Below are 18,395 nucleotides of genomic sequence, written 5' to 3'. Positions count from 1 at the left end.
TAGGGATCCAATGAACATGCCATTCCAATCCTACTTTTTTCCTATTCCTGTGTTTCTGCAATCCTATGAATCAAAGAGGCCCTTAGTCATGAATTAAGTTCAACCATGGAGTCTTCTAGATTATACATGTGGCAGAATCTGGTGGATGATATCCAACAGCCAGTAGTGCTCGGATTTGCCATATTTGTACCATCGGATTGGCTTCATCCAACGACCAACTTTCAAAGTTTTTCACACACTATATAGGGGGTATAGATATAGATGTGCCGGTCCGTTGCAATGGATCCAAAGTATATATATCTATTTAGTGGAGTGCACTCTAAACACATCATCTATTTATTTTTCTCTAACCTTCCGTAGCCATGAAACCAAGCCACATAAGCTTCATGGGTGACCCCCACATCATATTATTCATACTACGTTGATTGAAAAAAAGATAAATCACCCAAAACAAGATCTTCCCGTTTTTTGTTCCTACGATGTTGTGCCGTGCACGTACGTACTAGTTGTATAGTAGTAGTACTAGTAATATAGTATTAGGAGTACAAACTTGGTACTAGTAGGATTAGTACCAGTACGGAATGTTCCTACTCTATCAACGAGCCTCGTCTGGCACCAAATTTCTTGGCTTCCATGCTACAGCTAGATCTTCCCCTCGTTTCTGTTTTCCAACCCGGCGGCGGGCGGGGTGTCGGTTTGCTCAACGGCGGTCCCACATGAAAGTGAAAATTCTAGGCAACACGCCTTCCCTAACCTATGTGTTGTGCCGAATGGGCCGTGTTGTACTCCCGATTCCCGGGCGTGTGGGGGTGCGACGCGAACGCGGCAGGCCTTTTCCTTTTACCAGCAATGTGCCCGTGCGTTGCGACAGATCCAAAGTAGTAGAATAGTAGTATTTGTTCACAAACTTGAAAGAAATCACTATTGTTTTGATATACTCCTAATATATTACTCCCCCGTACCTAAATATTTGTCTTTTTTGAGATTTCAAATGGACTATCACATACGGATTATATAGACATATTCTAGTGTTTCTAGCAAGATGCCCGCGCGTTGCACGAAGTTGATGGAAAAGGTAAGCACAACTTATAAATTGACGGATGGAGTACTAGTTAAAGTGATGCATATAATTAAGCAAAGGGATCGCACATGTCGGTATTGACCGTAACAAGAATGCAACAACACAATAAGAATTAAGACCACGATGATGCGATCGCAGTGGTGGTTACAGCAGGCAAGAAGAAAGATGGATCCACGAACGTACGACCTCCTCCTCCTCAACTTAGTGCGCCGGGCCACCGACCGGCGGCTAAGGAGCGACGGCTTTTGTGGCGAGGTCGAGGTGCTTCTCAGCAAAGGCATCCAAGGCTTCCAGCTGGTGGAGGAAGGCCAACGTCGTAGCGTCCTCACTGGCCTTTTAGATACCTATGTACACGATTTCCTCGTACATGTGGATGTGTAGGTCGAAGAATTCTTGCAGGGCGAGGCACCTCACAGCGAGCGCGACCTCCAGGTGGACATTCTTCATGGCGTCGGCAGGCAGTCGCAGGGCCACCAGTGCTTGAAAGAGGTTCCGGCCATGGAGGCCGATTAGGGTAGCAGGCAATGAGGAGCCCGGGCGCGCGGGCTGGAGGAGTACGGCGATGTCGTTCACGAGCTTCTTGAGGACGGTGAACTTGTTGCTGGTGGCAACGATCATCTGGTCCAATTGAGAGTCGTAGTTGGCGTCGAAGGCGGCCATCCACCAGCCAGTCTCCAACACCGTCTGGAGACGATCCTCGGCGCCATGCCGCAGGCCGGCGTCGTGGACCATCTTGCGCAACCGCTGGCCGCTCACAAGCATCGCCGCCATGGGTCTAGAGTGAGCTCTTTTGCGCTTAGTGTAGGTGCTTAGGCAAATGCTTAGGTGCATACGATGTGGTAGATGCATTGGAATGGAGGGGCGCCTTTATATGAGGGCAATGAGGGCAAACTATGTTGTATTCACATCGTGCAGCCTCTTTTCCCGGACCTCCTCCCATTACTTCCCTCATGCATTAATTGAAGGAGGACGCATTGTCCGTTCAACATATCGGGAACCGCTACTCCCTCCCTCATCTGCATTAAAGCCGTATCGGGAACTACGCCGCCCGCTGTCAAATCAAATACTCCCTCCGTCTAGGTGGGTATTAAGTCATCTTACGAAAACCAAATAGTAAACACATAGGCGTGGTGCATTAACTCTCACGTTGTTTCTTATGTTTTAACATAAATAGAGGAATCAACCAAGAAGAGATGCGGGGCTTGTATGCTTTTAATGACTTGAGACTATCAAACATGCCATGCAGTGGTCAGTTCGTTACACAAGAACAAATACAACCCACGTCAGCACACATCCATCTTATATAGCATCACATCCAATGGCTATAAAATATGAATGAGACCAAATTATATCTCATCTAGACGAGTTCTAGCAAAACTGTATTAATAATACTTAGTACTCTTGCGCCATGTATCATATATTAGTATCATGTAGTACTTTATTTATTTATGAGGTATCCAGATGGCACTGCACCGCCAAGAAAAGAGGGTAACATCAAAATTATGGTCTACTTTTTTGAGTATGTTGGTAAGGTCCGGTCATAGTCACTTGTTGAAATCTCTAAAAAGACAAATACTCCCTCCGTCCGGAAATACTTGTCATCAAAATGGATAAAAGTAAATGTATCTAGACGTATTTTAGTTTTATATACATCTCTTTTTATCCATTTTGATGACAAGTATTTTCGGACGGAGGTAGTAGAAAACAGAGTTGGTGATGATGTGCGTGCCATCCTGCAATATAGGCCGTCGGATTTATATCTAACGGATAGGGAAGAAACTATGGCAATTTTGCAAAATATACCCACACGTCTCTCCATGTTCGCAAATAAGGCCTTCCCTCGTTCAACCTTTTCTCTCACAAGATAAACTACTCATACAAATGCATCTTGAGGTGTCCATAGAATCGAAGAGAGGGATGATGTGTGTGTGTGTGCGCGCGCGATCGATAAAGAGTGCCATCGAATTTGTGTGTGCCCACGTCAAAGATATAGAGTGGCCGGCCTACTGGAACATGAGATGGGACATGTGCAGTTTGTCTCTGTGGCATGGATACCTACCTACAACGCTCGACTATCGGTGTGTGGTCGGGGAAGAGGGAGGCCCAATTAACTATAGAGGTACAATGGCTGGTATATGTGTGGAGGAGGAGAGAGGCCTACCTCATGTATTAAGGAGATCGATCTGCCTCATGTATTAAGGGAGATCGATCGGCATCCATGCATATGTGCAGGAGAGGAATAAGGTTGGGAGAGAGACAGAGCTAGAGTGTTGGAGGGGGTGGTAGTGGAGTTGCTTCTAACAAATGGTGGGATAGGCTTGCTAGACAAACGAAGGGCACGCCCGCAATATCAATAAGAGAGGAGATGGCTGCTTGTTGTCTGTGCACATGCGTGTGAGAGATGGGTCAGGAGGCATGCACGAATGATGAGGGGGACAATGTGGCTGTGGTAAGCAGACGTAATGTAGCGACCCGACCTCAAACGGTCAAGTCTCTGTGCTTCAGTGTCATCCCTGGATCGGTAATGCTGACACACACAGTACTTGAGGATTTATAACAGAGTAGCAATCACACACTTATTACATCGAATGTCTCCGAAGAGAACTTATTACAATAAATATGGCTTAAGGCCATCTAATACGATAACAGCGGAAGGCTTGGAAGATAAAGTGAGTCCATCAACTCCAACGGCATAGCTGAGCTGCACGGCAATGACCTAACGAACCTTACTCCTCGTCTGAAAAGACTGCAACATAATACGTTGCAGCCCAAAAACGGGTCAGCACATGGAATATGCTGGCAAAATAACACAGTAGAGCAGGAACGGAATAATGCTATCACTACATGCATATTTGGCTGGTGGAAAGCTCTATGGTTATAGTTTTGCGGAAAGCCAATTTTTCCCTACAAAAAAGGAATATATTTTAATTTAACTATCATGGTAGTTGAAACATCATTGAGAAGGTTCCTCCAACTCAATCCCAATTAAGGTGATTAACAACCCAACAATATTATTTTTAGGGTGATGAGATACTTAAGATACTCCAAGTACTAGATACTCAAGATTGTCCATAACCGGGGACACGGCTAACTGTGATTAGTTTATACACTCTGTAGAGGTTTGCGCACTTTTCCCCACAAGTCTCGATCTCGTCCATTGGTTTTCTCGCACTACAGGGTGTTTGAGAAACGGATGACCGAGACACAGTCTTTCAGAAACATTAACTCTCTACTCCGGGCAGATCATACCAAACCTACAAACCCACTACCTGCTGATCCACCTCTTCAAGAGCTTCACGTAACTTACTCAACTATGCTAGAGCCCATAATAGCTTGTGGCTGCACACGTAAGTTTCTAGCATGAATAATCTCAGCTCCCTTTGAGCCTGGGTGGCGGTCCATAGGAAGATCACACGGGTACTCCGGGATTTCCAAAAATACAGGCATCACTAGGTACTCCAGGTGCCTCAGTCCACCCAGATGTGTATTTAAGTTGCCACCTTAATTTGAACCATTAATTAACAATCTCACATATGTCATGGATTTCACTCAACCAAACCATGTCTACGAGCATAGCATAGCAATATAAGCAACGCGTAGAAGTAACTCCCAGGGGTTTGAATGTAACAGGGTAATAGGTTCTACCTCATCAGCTACTTCCCAACCCACATGTCAATGACATCCTAACTATGCAATGTTTGAGGATTGGAACTAATGCATAAAAATTGGGTGATAAAGGGATATGATCAAAGTGTTACTTGCCTTGCTGACGATCCGCGTAACATAGAGACTCCAAATAACACGCTTCGCACTCCGGGAATTCTATCGTAAACAAACAATAACTTACATAAGCAATCAAGCTAAGAAACACGGGTAAATCTCAAATAAGAAGATCTAACCAGAAATTTCAACTTAAGAACTCTGGTTTTCAAAAAGAATCAAATCAAACGGAGCAATGAAACTCAAACGGCGAAAGAAACAAGATTTGTTTACTAATCTGGACCTAGGTCAAATTTTACAGTAGCAAAAACTTGTGCAAGTTGGTTAAGTGGAAAGAAGGTCTTGAGATGAAGATCTAGGCGCTTGAATCGCCTGATTCCGATTAACGAGCGAAAAGATAAACTAGAACGAAAATCGGATCAGAAATCGCGATCAGAAATAATCGCTGAATAATCCGATAAAAGGAAACTGACGAACAGGCTAACGAATGAGCGTTCGTTGTCTGTAACTAACGGGCGAAAACCGTTCGTTAAAACGAACGTCCGGACAAACGTCCGCGAAAAATAAAAACCGGAAAAAAACCGGCGAACCGAAAAAAACAGGCTAGGGTTTTTCTAAAAAAAACTGGATTGGTTTCTTTTTTAAAAACCGAACGACGGTGAGGTACCTCCGGCTTGGCTCCGGCGAGGCGGGGCTCGGGTCGCGGGGCGGCAGGGCTCACGGGCAGCGGGGCGGCGGCGGCGGCGCGGGGCAGCGAAGCGGCGGCAGCTCGCGGGAGGCAGCGGGGCGTGACTCGGGAGCGGGGTGCGGGGCGGCGGGGTGGTGGTGGTGGCGGGGCTTGGCGCCGGCCTTTAAAGGGGGCGGGGGCAGCGGCTTGCTTGGGCGGGGGGCGCCCTGGGAGGAGTCCGGCTCGGACTCCCCTCGGCATCCGAGCTACGCACGACGGCGCGCACGCGAGGGAGACGGCCGGGACGGGCCGGCTGGGCTTCGGCCCAGCTGGGTCCGGAAACCTTTAAAAAAATATATTTCCGCAAAAACTAAGAAAAATCCTAGAAAATAAAATGAAAATCTAAAAATGCCAAAACAAATTTTCTCCGTCTAAATAAAATATTTAGAACGAGATGAACATTTTCTTGGCCCTAAAATGCAATTTTTAAAACGTGCAATTTTTCTAACGCAAATAAAATCCAAATAAAATAAAATATTTGATTTTAATATTTTTCCTCCAACATTTCAATTATTTTGGAGAAGTCATATTATCTCCTCTCATATATTTTAATATGAAATATTTTCGGAGAGAAAAATAATTAAAAACAAAAGTCCTTGTTTCAATATTTGATAAAAATCAAATATGAATCTGGGAAATCCCCAACTCTCTCCAAGGGTCCTTGCGTTGCTTAGGATTTCGAGGATCACGAGATGAAATGCAATAAAATATGATATGCAAGAATGATCTATGTATAACATTCCAAATTGAAAATTTGGGATGTTACACGTAACTACATAGAAAGATTAATCGCCCTTTGTTAGAGAAAGGAGAGACATAACTTGTGAGGTCCGTCGATCGATGGGGGGGGTAGTTAAAGTCGATCTAGGTATATGTTAGGAGATCGATCGGTATACATGCATGTGTGCGTTAGAAGCAAATGAGGCACAAGGAAAGGATAGAGATAGAGGGATGCATGTAGGAGGTGGTACGAGAGGCATACTATATCGAGGGGGAGGAGTGTGCGAGTACGAGAACGATGAAAAGAGTGGTAGGAGTGAGGCATGGACGGTGAAAAGAGAAGAGGGGAAGCTTGTGTTTGTGCTAGGCACACCTGGCTAGAGAGGCATATCGATCGATGTGTGCCGTAAAGAAGGAGCTGGGGGGCCTACACACACCGTGGGTGAACGACCTAAAGTGAAAAGACGAATTTGCGCGATGGAGCTAGAGAATGCTGAGGGAGGGTGAGAGGGATGCGGGCGTGTGCATGCACAAGAGAAAGTTAGCGCTAGCTACAAAGATAAGAGGGTTGTGTGGGTGTAAAAGACGAATAGAGATCATATATACTTCATTATAAAAACGAATTCGGATATTTGAAGAATTTATCATAGTGTTTCAAACCGACGCATGTGTGAATATATATAACGGTGATACACATGGTGTAGTTATGAACATGTTATACTACATTTAATATATTTTATCTCTACTCTTATAAAAAAACGGAGTTGTTGATGATGGTGTGCCTGCCATCCTGCATTATAGGCCGTCCGATTTATATCTGGCGGATAGCAAGGAAACTATGATGGTTGAAGTTGGCAACAATCATGATTGTAGATTCTTATTGAAATAGAGAAACGAATTCAAATTTAGTTCGAATTGCAGCGGTAGTATAGACATTTGGAATGCACTAAAATGTTGGTATGAGTAGGTTACATGCATTATACAGCAAGTGAAAAAATTTAATCGGACATAACATGGATTCATACTCCCTCCTTCCATCTATATAGGGCGTAATGAGATTTTTAAGACCGCCTTTGACTATTGACAAGATTAATAGTACATGACGTGCACAATGTGAAAATTATATCATTGAAAGAACCTTTCACAGACGAATTTAATGGTGTGCTTTGTGTAAGTTGCATGTCATATATCATTGCTCTAATATTTGGTCAAAGTTAGTATCGAAAAACGCATTAGGCCCTATATAGATGGAAGGAGGGAGTAGCTTTGAATAGCATTTGTATAGTAAAACAGGGCAAGACTCTCTCTTTGTGTGGTGTGAATAGTTTTATTTTATTCGTTTTCTTTTTGGTTGAGGGAAGTGCGAATTGATTTGGTACGTACAAGTACAATATCACTACACGTTAGGCTTGTCCCTAAAATTCAACTCGCGTCTTGTTATATCCCGAAAATTCAGATATCGTGCTCCCAAAAACTGGCACCTTCACAACCCGCGCCTTGCTATCCCGAAATTACAATGCGTGCGAAAACTCCCTTCAGCTGCCAAATCCCGACACGCGAAATCCCCCTTCTAACCCTGAGCCGAAAGGGCCGCTAGTTCAAATTGGTGGGGGGCACTTTTGTAACACACCCTACATTTTGGACAAGCGCGTCCCTAAGTCATGCTTCACCCCCTCCCATAGCCCCCTTTTCGCCATTTGAAATCCCAGGCCGCCATAACCTCTCCGCTCCAGCCATGAAACCCCACCCTCCTCTGTCCGCCACGTCACCGCTGCCCAGCCGGAGCCTCTTCCCCGACGTCGTCGTCCACCGCAACAGCTCGACGTTCCTCGTCCACCTCCCCGGATGAGGATCCGTCATCCATCTCGCCGTCCCGTCGGTTCAGCCGCCCCGTCCTCCACCTCCAAGGAGCTGCTCCGACGACCGCCTCATCTATCACGGCTGCTCCATCCCCACAGCGCCGCCTTAACCTGCTCCACCGGAACCGCAGCATCCTCACCGACTCCTCGGACGAAGCCGAGGCCTACTTGGCGCCACCAAAGAGGTTGTACACTCATCGCATCGCACCTTCTCCTTAACTCGACCTCCCGACACCGACGGTGCTCCACCCCGCACCCCATGGAGTGGCTACCTTGAAGCCGGTGCCGCGGGCAACATCTCCACGGTGGCTCTCCCCCAGTGCGAGGCCCCTTCGGTGGCGGCGTCCATACCAGACGGATCTGCTGCTGCTGCTCCGGCTCTCGCTCGATTGCTCGCTCGCCCAGCTGCTGCTGCTGCTCTCTCCCTTGCTCGTGCTGCTGCTCTACTCTGATTAAGCCACACTTCAGTCGACTGAATCGACTTTTGGGTCAGTCGATTTTCAGGGGTTGGGGGGCTCACCGGAGTTAAGGAAGAACCACCCGCAGCGGGGACAGGGGCTCGTCGGAGAGGTACCCCACTATCTATCTTAGGGTTCAGGGTGGGGAGGCCTAGAGGGCTGGCCAGGGCGGTGGTGGCGAGTTGTTTCGGGGCGGCGAGGCGACGCTAGGGCCGGCGGTTCGGCCGGTGGTGGCTGGCGGCTCAGGGGGTGCAGGTTGAAGATGAACTGCAGGCCCTCCCTAAACTACATGTCAAGTGCCTCTCTGCTACCATTGCGTTCAGTTTCGACAGTAGCATTGAGATTCCACAGTAAATTTCAGTTTCGACAGTTAAGTTCAGAGTCAATAGTTTTTACCTCATCTGTTGTAGTCAGGTAGTTTTTGGTGATGTTAATTTTACATCCATTTTACATCATCTATTGGAGATTCTATTAGAATCCCACTTGAGATTGACGATGTCTGTCTTGTGCTGCTTCAGCCTTGACGTCTTACGGCTCACCGGAGCTGCTCCAATGACAGAACGATCCATCACAACAGAGCAGTGCCCTGGAAGCCGTCTACAGATTCCTCAGATCTTCCTCCACACCTCCGACAGCCACCTCTGCCTCAACTGCTTCAGCGACCAACCCAATGATGCTGAGGTCGACACGGCTACGGCAAAGAGGTTGTACACTTGTTGCATCACTTATTACTATACATTCACGTCGATCCATTAGGGCTATTTTGGTTCAACAGAAAAACATCGATCCACTGGTTGTTACCATCGCTCTAAATTTCTGCATGCTCTCCTTACATAATCTCACCATATTTTTTTGTATGCATGTCAGATATTGTACACAGTCATGCTGAACATGTAGAGAAAAAGAGAAGAGTTTTGCGTGGCAATACAATGTCATGCAGACATCGCTCCATGGTGGGTTCAATGGCAAACCCTCCCCACCCCTCTCCAGATTGTAATCCAGAGGAAGATATCTGTTCTGAGGCGGATTCAGACGCCGCTGACCACTCCTATTTACCCCCAAGGTGTTTGCTCTACCTTGGCATGATGATGTTAGTAATAGCATGCATATGTTGCCTTGCAGTGCCTACTTTTGACATCATATATGTCATCTGCTTAGTTTAGACATGTTCTGTAATGCAACCTGTTTAGTTTCTATATCATATATGGGAATTATGCAGTCTCATGTCTTTTAGCCAGCCATAATATATGTGAAATGTGCAATGCCATCCTGTTTAACCAGGCATCATATATTTGAATGATATCTTGCCCATCCTTTTCTTCATTACATTTCCATTTGTCGACAATGTTTGTACAATAAACTACTCTTCCTGTGAATCAGCCATTTGGGTGGGAGACGGAAAAATCTGGAGTGAAAACAAGGCCTTCAGAGCAGACAGTGCTACCTGTCGAAGCAGATCTCTTGTTGGGTCCCGATAGCTCCTCAGAGATGGATTCAGAGATAGATGACCAGTCCTATTCCCCCACTGAGGTGTATGCTCTAACTTGGCACGGTTATACTACTCATATCATGCATACGGTGTCTTGCATTGCATAGTCTAGACATCATATACACAATATTCAACACCATGTTCTTAGTTCAGACATCATATCGAATGCCCTCTGTTTAGCATATAAATCACATATGTGAATTAAATGATGCGATCCTGATTACTTAGATAACATGTAGGTGAATTATGTCATGCAATCTTGTTTAGTTATTCATCATATCTTTGAATTATGTTATGCTATGCTATCCAGTTTAGATAGACATCATATATGTGAAATTATGTCATGCTATCCGTTTTAGTTAAACAATATACATGTCAACTATTTCATGCCCTCTTTTTTCCACACTATCTATTGCATCTGTCTCTCATACAATGTCTGTACATTCAACTATATTTCCTGTTTATTAGCCATTTGAATTGGAGCGGGTGATGCCAGTATCTAGCGGACTAAAAACACGGTCTTCAAATAAAACAGTGCTACCTCTTGGTGGAGATAGCACCCCGGTTGTACATGCACAAGAACCAGCCCTACCACACATAACCCAAACTCTCGCAGATTGTACCCCTACTGCGATGGACAGAGAACCAGCTTCACCCAATCTAACCCCAACCCTAGCCGATAGTAACCCAGTTCCTGTTGACACAACACCATCTCCACCATAGAGCTCCCAAACAAGAGCAGTTAGTAAGGCAGCTCCAGTGCCCAAAGGGCCAGTACTATCATGGCGAACCCCAACTCCACCAGTTAGTACGCCTATTCCAGTGGAGGAAGCATAACCAGCTAGTCGTAGTTTAGCATCTATCGCATTTGATGTTGTTAAATCGTATGTGCGTATCTTCCCATCTTGGAAATATTATATTGAAGATGAAGGAAAATGCCAGTTGCAGGTGTTTGTCCAGGAGTTATGTGTAAGTAATGTTATTCATGGCAATTACTTTGCTTAGTCCCATACATCCTACCTCCATGATGGTTATAATACAGAAATTTTTCCCATTTTTCTCTATAGAGAAGGACCGATTTGGAAACTCAGGATGAGGTAACCTGTGCTAATACCTCTACTATCTTCAAGAATGCTTGGTGGCAGTACCGGAATTACCTGAAGAAAACGTACTTCACCGGCAAACAAACTCATCAAATTCCCTTATGTTCTCCTGAGACACATTTACTGGACGATGACTGGGAACGCCTTGTTCTGTACTGGCCCCGAACCAAGAATGTGGTAAGGTCTATGAGCTCATTTTCTATTTTTAAGTATTATATTCTTGCGTCTTACTGTACTCTGTTCATGTAGAACAAGTGCCTAAACCTGAAGAACAACTGTTCTAATTTAAGATTCCATTGCTATCATAGTTTGAAAAAGCGCCAGGCGCTAATTGTGCGTTTTTCCACCGCCTTGCGCTTTACTGACCAAAGCGCATGCTTATGCGCAATTATGCATAGTTATATGCAATACGTTTTGCCAACGCCTAGAGCCTAGGCGCACTTAAGCGCTCGTTTAGGCGCGCCTTTTTTTAACTATGATTGCTTTGCTCTTGTATCACTGTATTTACTCATACAAACTTATTTTTAAATTGAAGGATCCAATCAAAACTCCAATGGCATAGTAGGTATGTTCACGCATGTTTCTTTAATAGGTTTTCTCTTATCAATAGCTCTGTTGATTTCAATTTCAATTCTGTATACAGTTGACTTTCATATCATGCACATTACTAGCATCACAACAGAGCCAATAGTGTTGTTGTACATGTAGACCCGTGGTACCCATCTGAAATCTTGTCGTGCCGTGTAGTTTCCCACGCTTTGTATTCTTTCACTTCTGCTTTGTCTTGAACCAATATGATTTGAACCGTGTCTCTATTTTGATTTGGCAAGACAATGCAATGACCATAGGACATAGATATATGTTTGTTTGATGCTTTTATTATGTACTAGTACTTGGCAATAGAAGACTTGGTAGTTTAATCCTGTCCACCTTACTAATGAACTGGTTCACCGAAATGAGTTTCATATACTAGTACATGCTAAACTTGTTATGTGTCTGCTTGTTTCTTCTTTTAGAATGCTGACAGAATATTGGGGAAGAGTGCCTTATTAAGCAATGGTAAAGGAAGTAATGCAGATAAGGTTTAGGATAGTGACACATCCTTGTTGGTCTCCAACAAAGCTGATAAAACAGCTAAGGAAGACTATCTTGAAGACAGTGAGACAACCCCAAAGTCCTGTCTTGGTTTAGTGTTCGAGTTACTGGCCACTACCTCTTGCACAAGCTATTCAAACTCACTGTCTGAATTAGTTCAGTCTCTTGAGTCTCAACTACAAGCTGAAAGACATCAATCAGCTGTGCTGCGATAAGAAGCGGAAGGACTGCGGAAGTTCCTGGAGCATTCAGATGCATACTTTCTGGTGCAACAGCAAGCGTTGGAGGATTTTAGCGCCAAACAGGACAAAGCTAATCAGCTTGCTAAGCTTATTGCCAGCATGGTGGATACCCAGGATAACGTTTCTTGAGCTCTTCTGAAGTTGTTTCAGTTATGCTCTTGTTTTGCTGCCGCGTTTATTTGCACTGGTGGCCAATTTTGACGGCCAGTGTATGTAATGTGCTTCTTTGTTCCCTATATTTGCACTGGTGGCGAACTTGCCCAGTGGATGTAATATGTGTAATAGCGGTAATAGGCTAGCATTAATTGCTTGCTTATTTATTTCCTTATTGTCTTGTTTAGTTGTTTGCTTGTACTCACTGCAGTTCTTTTTCTGTTTTTTTCTAGTGGCCACAATAGCCTATTTTTGGTAACTAGGCCAAAATAATCATGGGCCTTCTACGGGCCGTATGATCCATGGGCCTTCGTCCGGCCGTAGGATCCATCGGCCTTCTATACGGGCCTTAGGGTTCATGGGCCTTCTACGGGCGTAGGGTCCATGGGCCTTCTACGGGCCATACGATCCATGGGCCTTCTACGGGCCGTACTATCCATGGGCCTCATATGGGCCGTAGGATCAATGGGCCTTCTATGGGGCGTATCATCATTTCACCAATCATGGGCCATACTATTCGTGGACCATAGCGGGCCGTTAATAGGCCGTATTTGATAACTCTATGAAAACATCCCAACGGGTTTTTTTACATGAAAACAGCCCAACATATTAACGGTCCGCAAACGGGCCGACTGTAACGACGGTCTGAATTTGGCCCACGAGCAGAAAATGACAGTAACGGGCCATATGTAACCGAATGCTGCAAATGATCCCAAGAATCAATGGGCCCTGAGAAGGCCGAAAGATAACTTGGGCTGGAAACGGCCCAATGGAATAACGGGCCGTTAATGGGTATAAAGTGTACACTGTTCATTACGGGCCAGTTTCACCACGAGCCGTTAATGGGCCAAGAGTTACAAAGGTCCTCATATGGGCCAAAAGAAGTCATGGGCCACACATGGGCCGGAAGTTAAAACGGGTTGAATCATATTGGACGGCCCAGATGACGCTACTGGGCCTAATTCAGAAAGGGCGTAACGGGCCCTGGGTTAGCGGGCTGTAAATGGGCTATATGCGAACATGCCGTTAACAGGCTTTCCGTGGGCCGGCGCGCCACCTTTTGACCAAGTCAAACGGGCCGGCCTTTTCACAAGAATGGGCCTCTGTTGGGTCGTGCCACGTGTCGCCGTATCATAGGCGCCTTCGGTCCAATGAGCGGATGACATCTGTCCCAACGGTGAGCCGACACGTGTTTCCTCCAGCCAATGATGATTTTACACGTGGAAAATCCCCATTGGTCGGGGCTGTTAATGGGTTATCGGATCCAAAACCCGACCCGATAGCTTAACGGCGTTCCGTTATGGTGGATGCCACGTGTCGGTCACCCTTGACGAAAGCACTTCTGTGACGCACGATTTATCGTCATGGAAGTGGACACTTCCGTGATGATAATTTTGGTAATGTCATGGAACACTTCTACGACAGCACATGTATGACTATCTTGATTCTGTCATAAATTTGTCATGGATGTACATGCATGACAAAAAATGCGACCTACTGTGATAAACACGTATCATCACGAAAGTGTATTTTTTTGTAGTGAATGCTTGTTCAATCGATTTGAAATGCTCATGTATCTTCTCCAAATGATTGATGAACGCGCATGCAATGCATGCGCCACCGACGTCGAAGCCTGTGCTTGGCGATGATCCAGCGGAGTCTGGCGCGCTGATCGACACGACGGGCGTGGACATCCGGCTGCCGATGCTGGTGTACATTTTGCGTGAGAAGAGGCCCGGGTACGACCACAACAAGAAGGCCGACACCATGAACGCACTGCTCAGGACGAGTGCCATCATGTTGAACAGGCCCTTCATCCTCAACCTGTATTGCGACCACTATGTGCACAACTCGGCGGGGCTCCGCAAAGGGATGTGCTACATGCTCGACCGCCGCAGCGACCGCGTCTGCTACGTGTAGTTCCCGCAGCGGTTCGAGGGCATCGACCCCAATGATCGGTACGCCAACCACAACCTCATCTTCTTCGATGTCGCCATGCGCGCCATGGACGGGCTGCAGGGCCCCATGTATGTCGACACAGGCTGCATCTTCCGCCGCACCGCTCTGTATGGGTTCAGCCCGCCGCGCGCCACCAAGCACCATGGCTGCCTCAGCAGGAAGAAGATCAAGTTGTTCCCGAGGAAGCCCACCATGGGGAAGAAGACGGATAGTGAGCTGGTCATGGCATTTTTGCAAAAGACACCCCGGATCGAGTAGTATTCACCCTAGGATCGACTACGTGGCGGTCAAAGCCTAGCTGGCGGCCGCTGACTCGGCCAAGTCAGCGAATACGTAGACGAAATCATACATACGGACCAAAGTGAACCCTGTGCGCAAGTACATGGACCGTAGTTCGGGTATTTTGAAGTAGTGGTACCAAAGTGTCATCCGGCTCAAGTTTTGTGACCTACAGTGAATTTTTCTCTTTGAGCCCGGCGCAGGGGGAAAAGGCGGGGCGACTAGAGGGAAGATGACCGAATGCTCCTTTTGCAAAAAGGTCCTCGTCTGGAAAATCAAGGGCTCTGTTAGTTTAATACTCTCTTTTTTGAGAAAATTGCTTCTATACCATCGACAACATTTGCAATGGCTCATTTGCCATCCAACAAAGCTGCAATGCTTATATACCAAACACAAACAAATTCTATTGCCTATATATTACTAGCAGTTAGTCTAGTGTTTCCTCAATCTGGTAAGTGGCCAAAATGACCGTCCTGCCCTCAATGGCAAATAAGCAAACTGTTAGAGTAGTATATGTATAGTCATGTAGCCTTTTATATTTACCCCATTGTATAAGGGGTTTCTTGCATGTGTCCTGCACCTATACATGTATATATATACTGGCCTATGGCCCTAGTGGAATACAAGTTGCATATTCCTAACATGGTATTAGAGCTTTAGGTTTTTTTAGCATGGGCAACTCGTGCGATCCAACCCTGTGCCGCCAGCCTTCTCCTTTGTCAGGCTGTGCTGTTCCGGCGTTGATCTCCTGCGGCCTCTTCCATCGCGTCGCAGCCGCTGCCGCTGCTTCTTCCACTGGTCAACACCCTCCCTCCAATGCTCGATCTCCATCAACGCCCGTGGTCGCTACTCTGCCTGAAGTCCTAATCCAGTGGGAGGATCCAACCGCCAGGTCCCGCCCGTGATCCAGTCGCCCGGTCCCGCCCACGATCCAGCTGCCCGGTCCTGCCCGTGACCCAGCCGCCAGGTCCCGCCCATGATCCAGCCGCTGCTGCAGCCGGGTCCCAACTGCTCTCGATCAGTCGCCAGGTCCCGATTGAGACTCCTGATCGTTGGCCACCACTGATTCCTTGGGCCTGATCGAGACTCCTGCCGCTGCTGCAGATCTAGGCTCCTGATTATCAGTCTAAAAAAAGGCGCGATGTCTCTGTCCTCGGGCTATGTTGTTGTTCTTCGCTGTCCGCTGATTTTTGATGGTACCAACTACATTGAGTTTGTTGGCTTCATGCGCATTCATATGCGTGGCCTTTGTCTTTGGGGCGTTCTTTATGGCGAGGTTCCCAGTCCGCTATGTCTGGTTGCTCCTGTGGCTCCTACTCCGCCGACGCCACCGGTTCTTGCCGCCAACGCTAATCAGGCCGCGAAGGATGCAGCTAAGCAGGCTGATGACACTGCTGTTCGAGCTTATGATGAGCAGGTTCAGGTCTACGAGGACGCACTTCGGACTTATCATGCAGCTCTGTCTCGTTACACTCAGTGGCTTGATGATGATGGTCGTGCCGCAGCTGTTCTCACTGCTAGTGTTCTGCCTCAGTTTGCCTCTGAGTTTCTAGGCCTCTCTACTGTATTTGAGATGTGGACCCGACTTCGTCAGCGCTATCAGCCCTCTGGTGATGCCTTATACCTATCCGTGGTTCGTCAGGAGCATGCTCTTCAACAGGGTGACTTCACTGTTGATGAGTTCTATGCACCGAGTTTTGCTATCTGGCGTCAGCTTGATTCTCTTCGCACCGCTGGTTGTCGTACGTGTCAGTGTTGCCACGCTGTTGATACGTCTCCAATGTATCTATAATTTTTGATTGTTCCATGCTATATTATATTCTGTTTTGGACATTATTGGGCTTTACTATACACTTTTATATTATTTTTGGGACTAACCTATTAACCGGAGGCCCAGCCCAGAATTGTTGTTTTTTTGCCTATTTTAGGGTTTCGCAGAAAAAGAATATCAAATGGAGTCCAAACGGAATGAAACCTTCGGGAACGTGATTTTCGGAATGAACATGATCTAGAGGACTTGGACCCTACGTCAAGACATCAACTAGGAGGCCACGAGGTAGGGGGGCGCGCCTAACCCCCCAGGCGCGCCCTCCACCCTCGTGGCCCCCCTATTGCTCCACCGACGTACTCCTTCCTCCTATATATACCTACGTACCCCCAAACTACCAGATACGGAGCCAAAACCCTAATTCCACCGCCGTAACTTCATGTATCCATGAGATCCCATCTTGGGGCCTGTTCCGGAGCTCCGCCGGAGGGGGCATCGATCACGGAGGGCTTCTACATCAACACCATAGCCTCTCCGATGAAGTGTGAGTAGTTTACCTCAGACCTACAGGTCCATAGTTATTAGCTAGATGGCTTCTTCTCTCTTTTTGGATCTCAATACAAAGTTCTCCCCCTCTCTTGTGGAGATCTATTCGATGTAATCTTCTTTTGCGGTGTGTTTGTTGGGATCGATGAATTGTGGGTTTATGATCAAGTTTATCTATGAACAATATTTGAATCTTCTCTGAATTCTTTTATGTATGATTGGTTATCTTTGCAAGTCTCTTCGAATTATCAGTTTGGTTTGGCCTACTAGATTGATCTTTCTTGCAATGGGAGAAGTGCTTAGCTTTGGGTTCAATCTTGCGGTGTCCTTTCCCAGTGACAGTAGGGGCAGCAAGGCACGTATTGTATTGTTGCCATCGAGGATAACAAGATGGGGTTTATATCATATTGCATGAGTTTATCCCTCTACATCATGTCAACTTGCTTAAAGCGTTACTCTGTTCTCTTGAACTTAATACTCTAGATGCATGCTGGATAGCGGTCGATGTGTGGAGTAATAGTAGTAGATGCAGGCAGGAGCCGGTCTACTTGTCTCGGACGTGATGCCTATATACATGATCATACCTAGATATTCTCATAACTATGCTCAATTCTGTCAATTGCTCAACAGTAATTTGTTTACCCATCGTGAATACTTATGCTCTTGAGAGAAGCCACTAGTGAAACCTATGGCCCCCGGGTCTATCTTCCATCATATTAATCTTCCAACACTTAGTTATTTTTATTGCCTTTTATTTTACTTTGCATCTTTATCATAAAAATACCAAAAATATTATCTTATCATATCTATCATATCTCACTCTCGTAAGTGACCGTGTAGGGATTGACAACCCCTTATCGCGTTGGTTGCGAGGATTTATTTGTTTGTGTAGGTGCGAGGGACCCATGCGTGGCCTCCTACTGGATTGATACCTTGGTTCTCAAAAACTGAGGGAAATAGTTACGCTACTTTGCTGCATCACCCTTTCCTCTTCAAGGGAAAACCAACGCAAGTGCTCAAGAGGTAGCAAGAAGGATTTCTGGCGCCGTTGCCGGGGAGGTCCACGCAAAAGTCAACATACCAAGTACCCATCACAAACCCTTATCTCCCGCATTACATTATTTGCCATTTGCCTCTCGTTTTCCTCTCCCCCACTTCACCCTTGCCATTTTATTCGCCCTCTCTCTCTGTCCTCC

At 46.2% G+C, this 18,395-nt stretch overlaps 1 pseudogene; it reads left to right on the top strand.

The window, feature by feature from the left end:
- The window catches only part of LOC125554722 (cellulose synthase-like protein D4), a 46,990-nt pseudogene extending 32,126 nt beyond the window's left edge, over positions 1-14,864 (top strand).
- The last annotated feature ends 3,531 nt before the right edge of the window (positions 14,865-18,395 follow it).

The sequence above is a fragment of the Triticum urartu genome, chromosome 4A (assembly GCF_056163025.1).
Source record: "Triticum urartu cultivar PI428250 chromosome 4A, HENAU_Tu73, whole genome shotgun sequence".
Lineage (NCBI taxonomy): Eukaryota > Viridiplantae > Streptophyta > Magnoliopsida > Poales > Poaceae > Triticum > Triticum urartu.
Note: the sequence above shows the minus strand (reverse complement) of the source record. Positions and strands in the feature narration are given on the sequence as shown.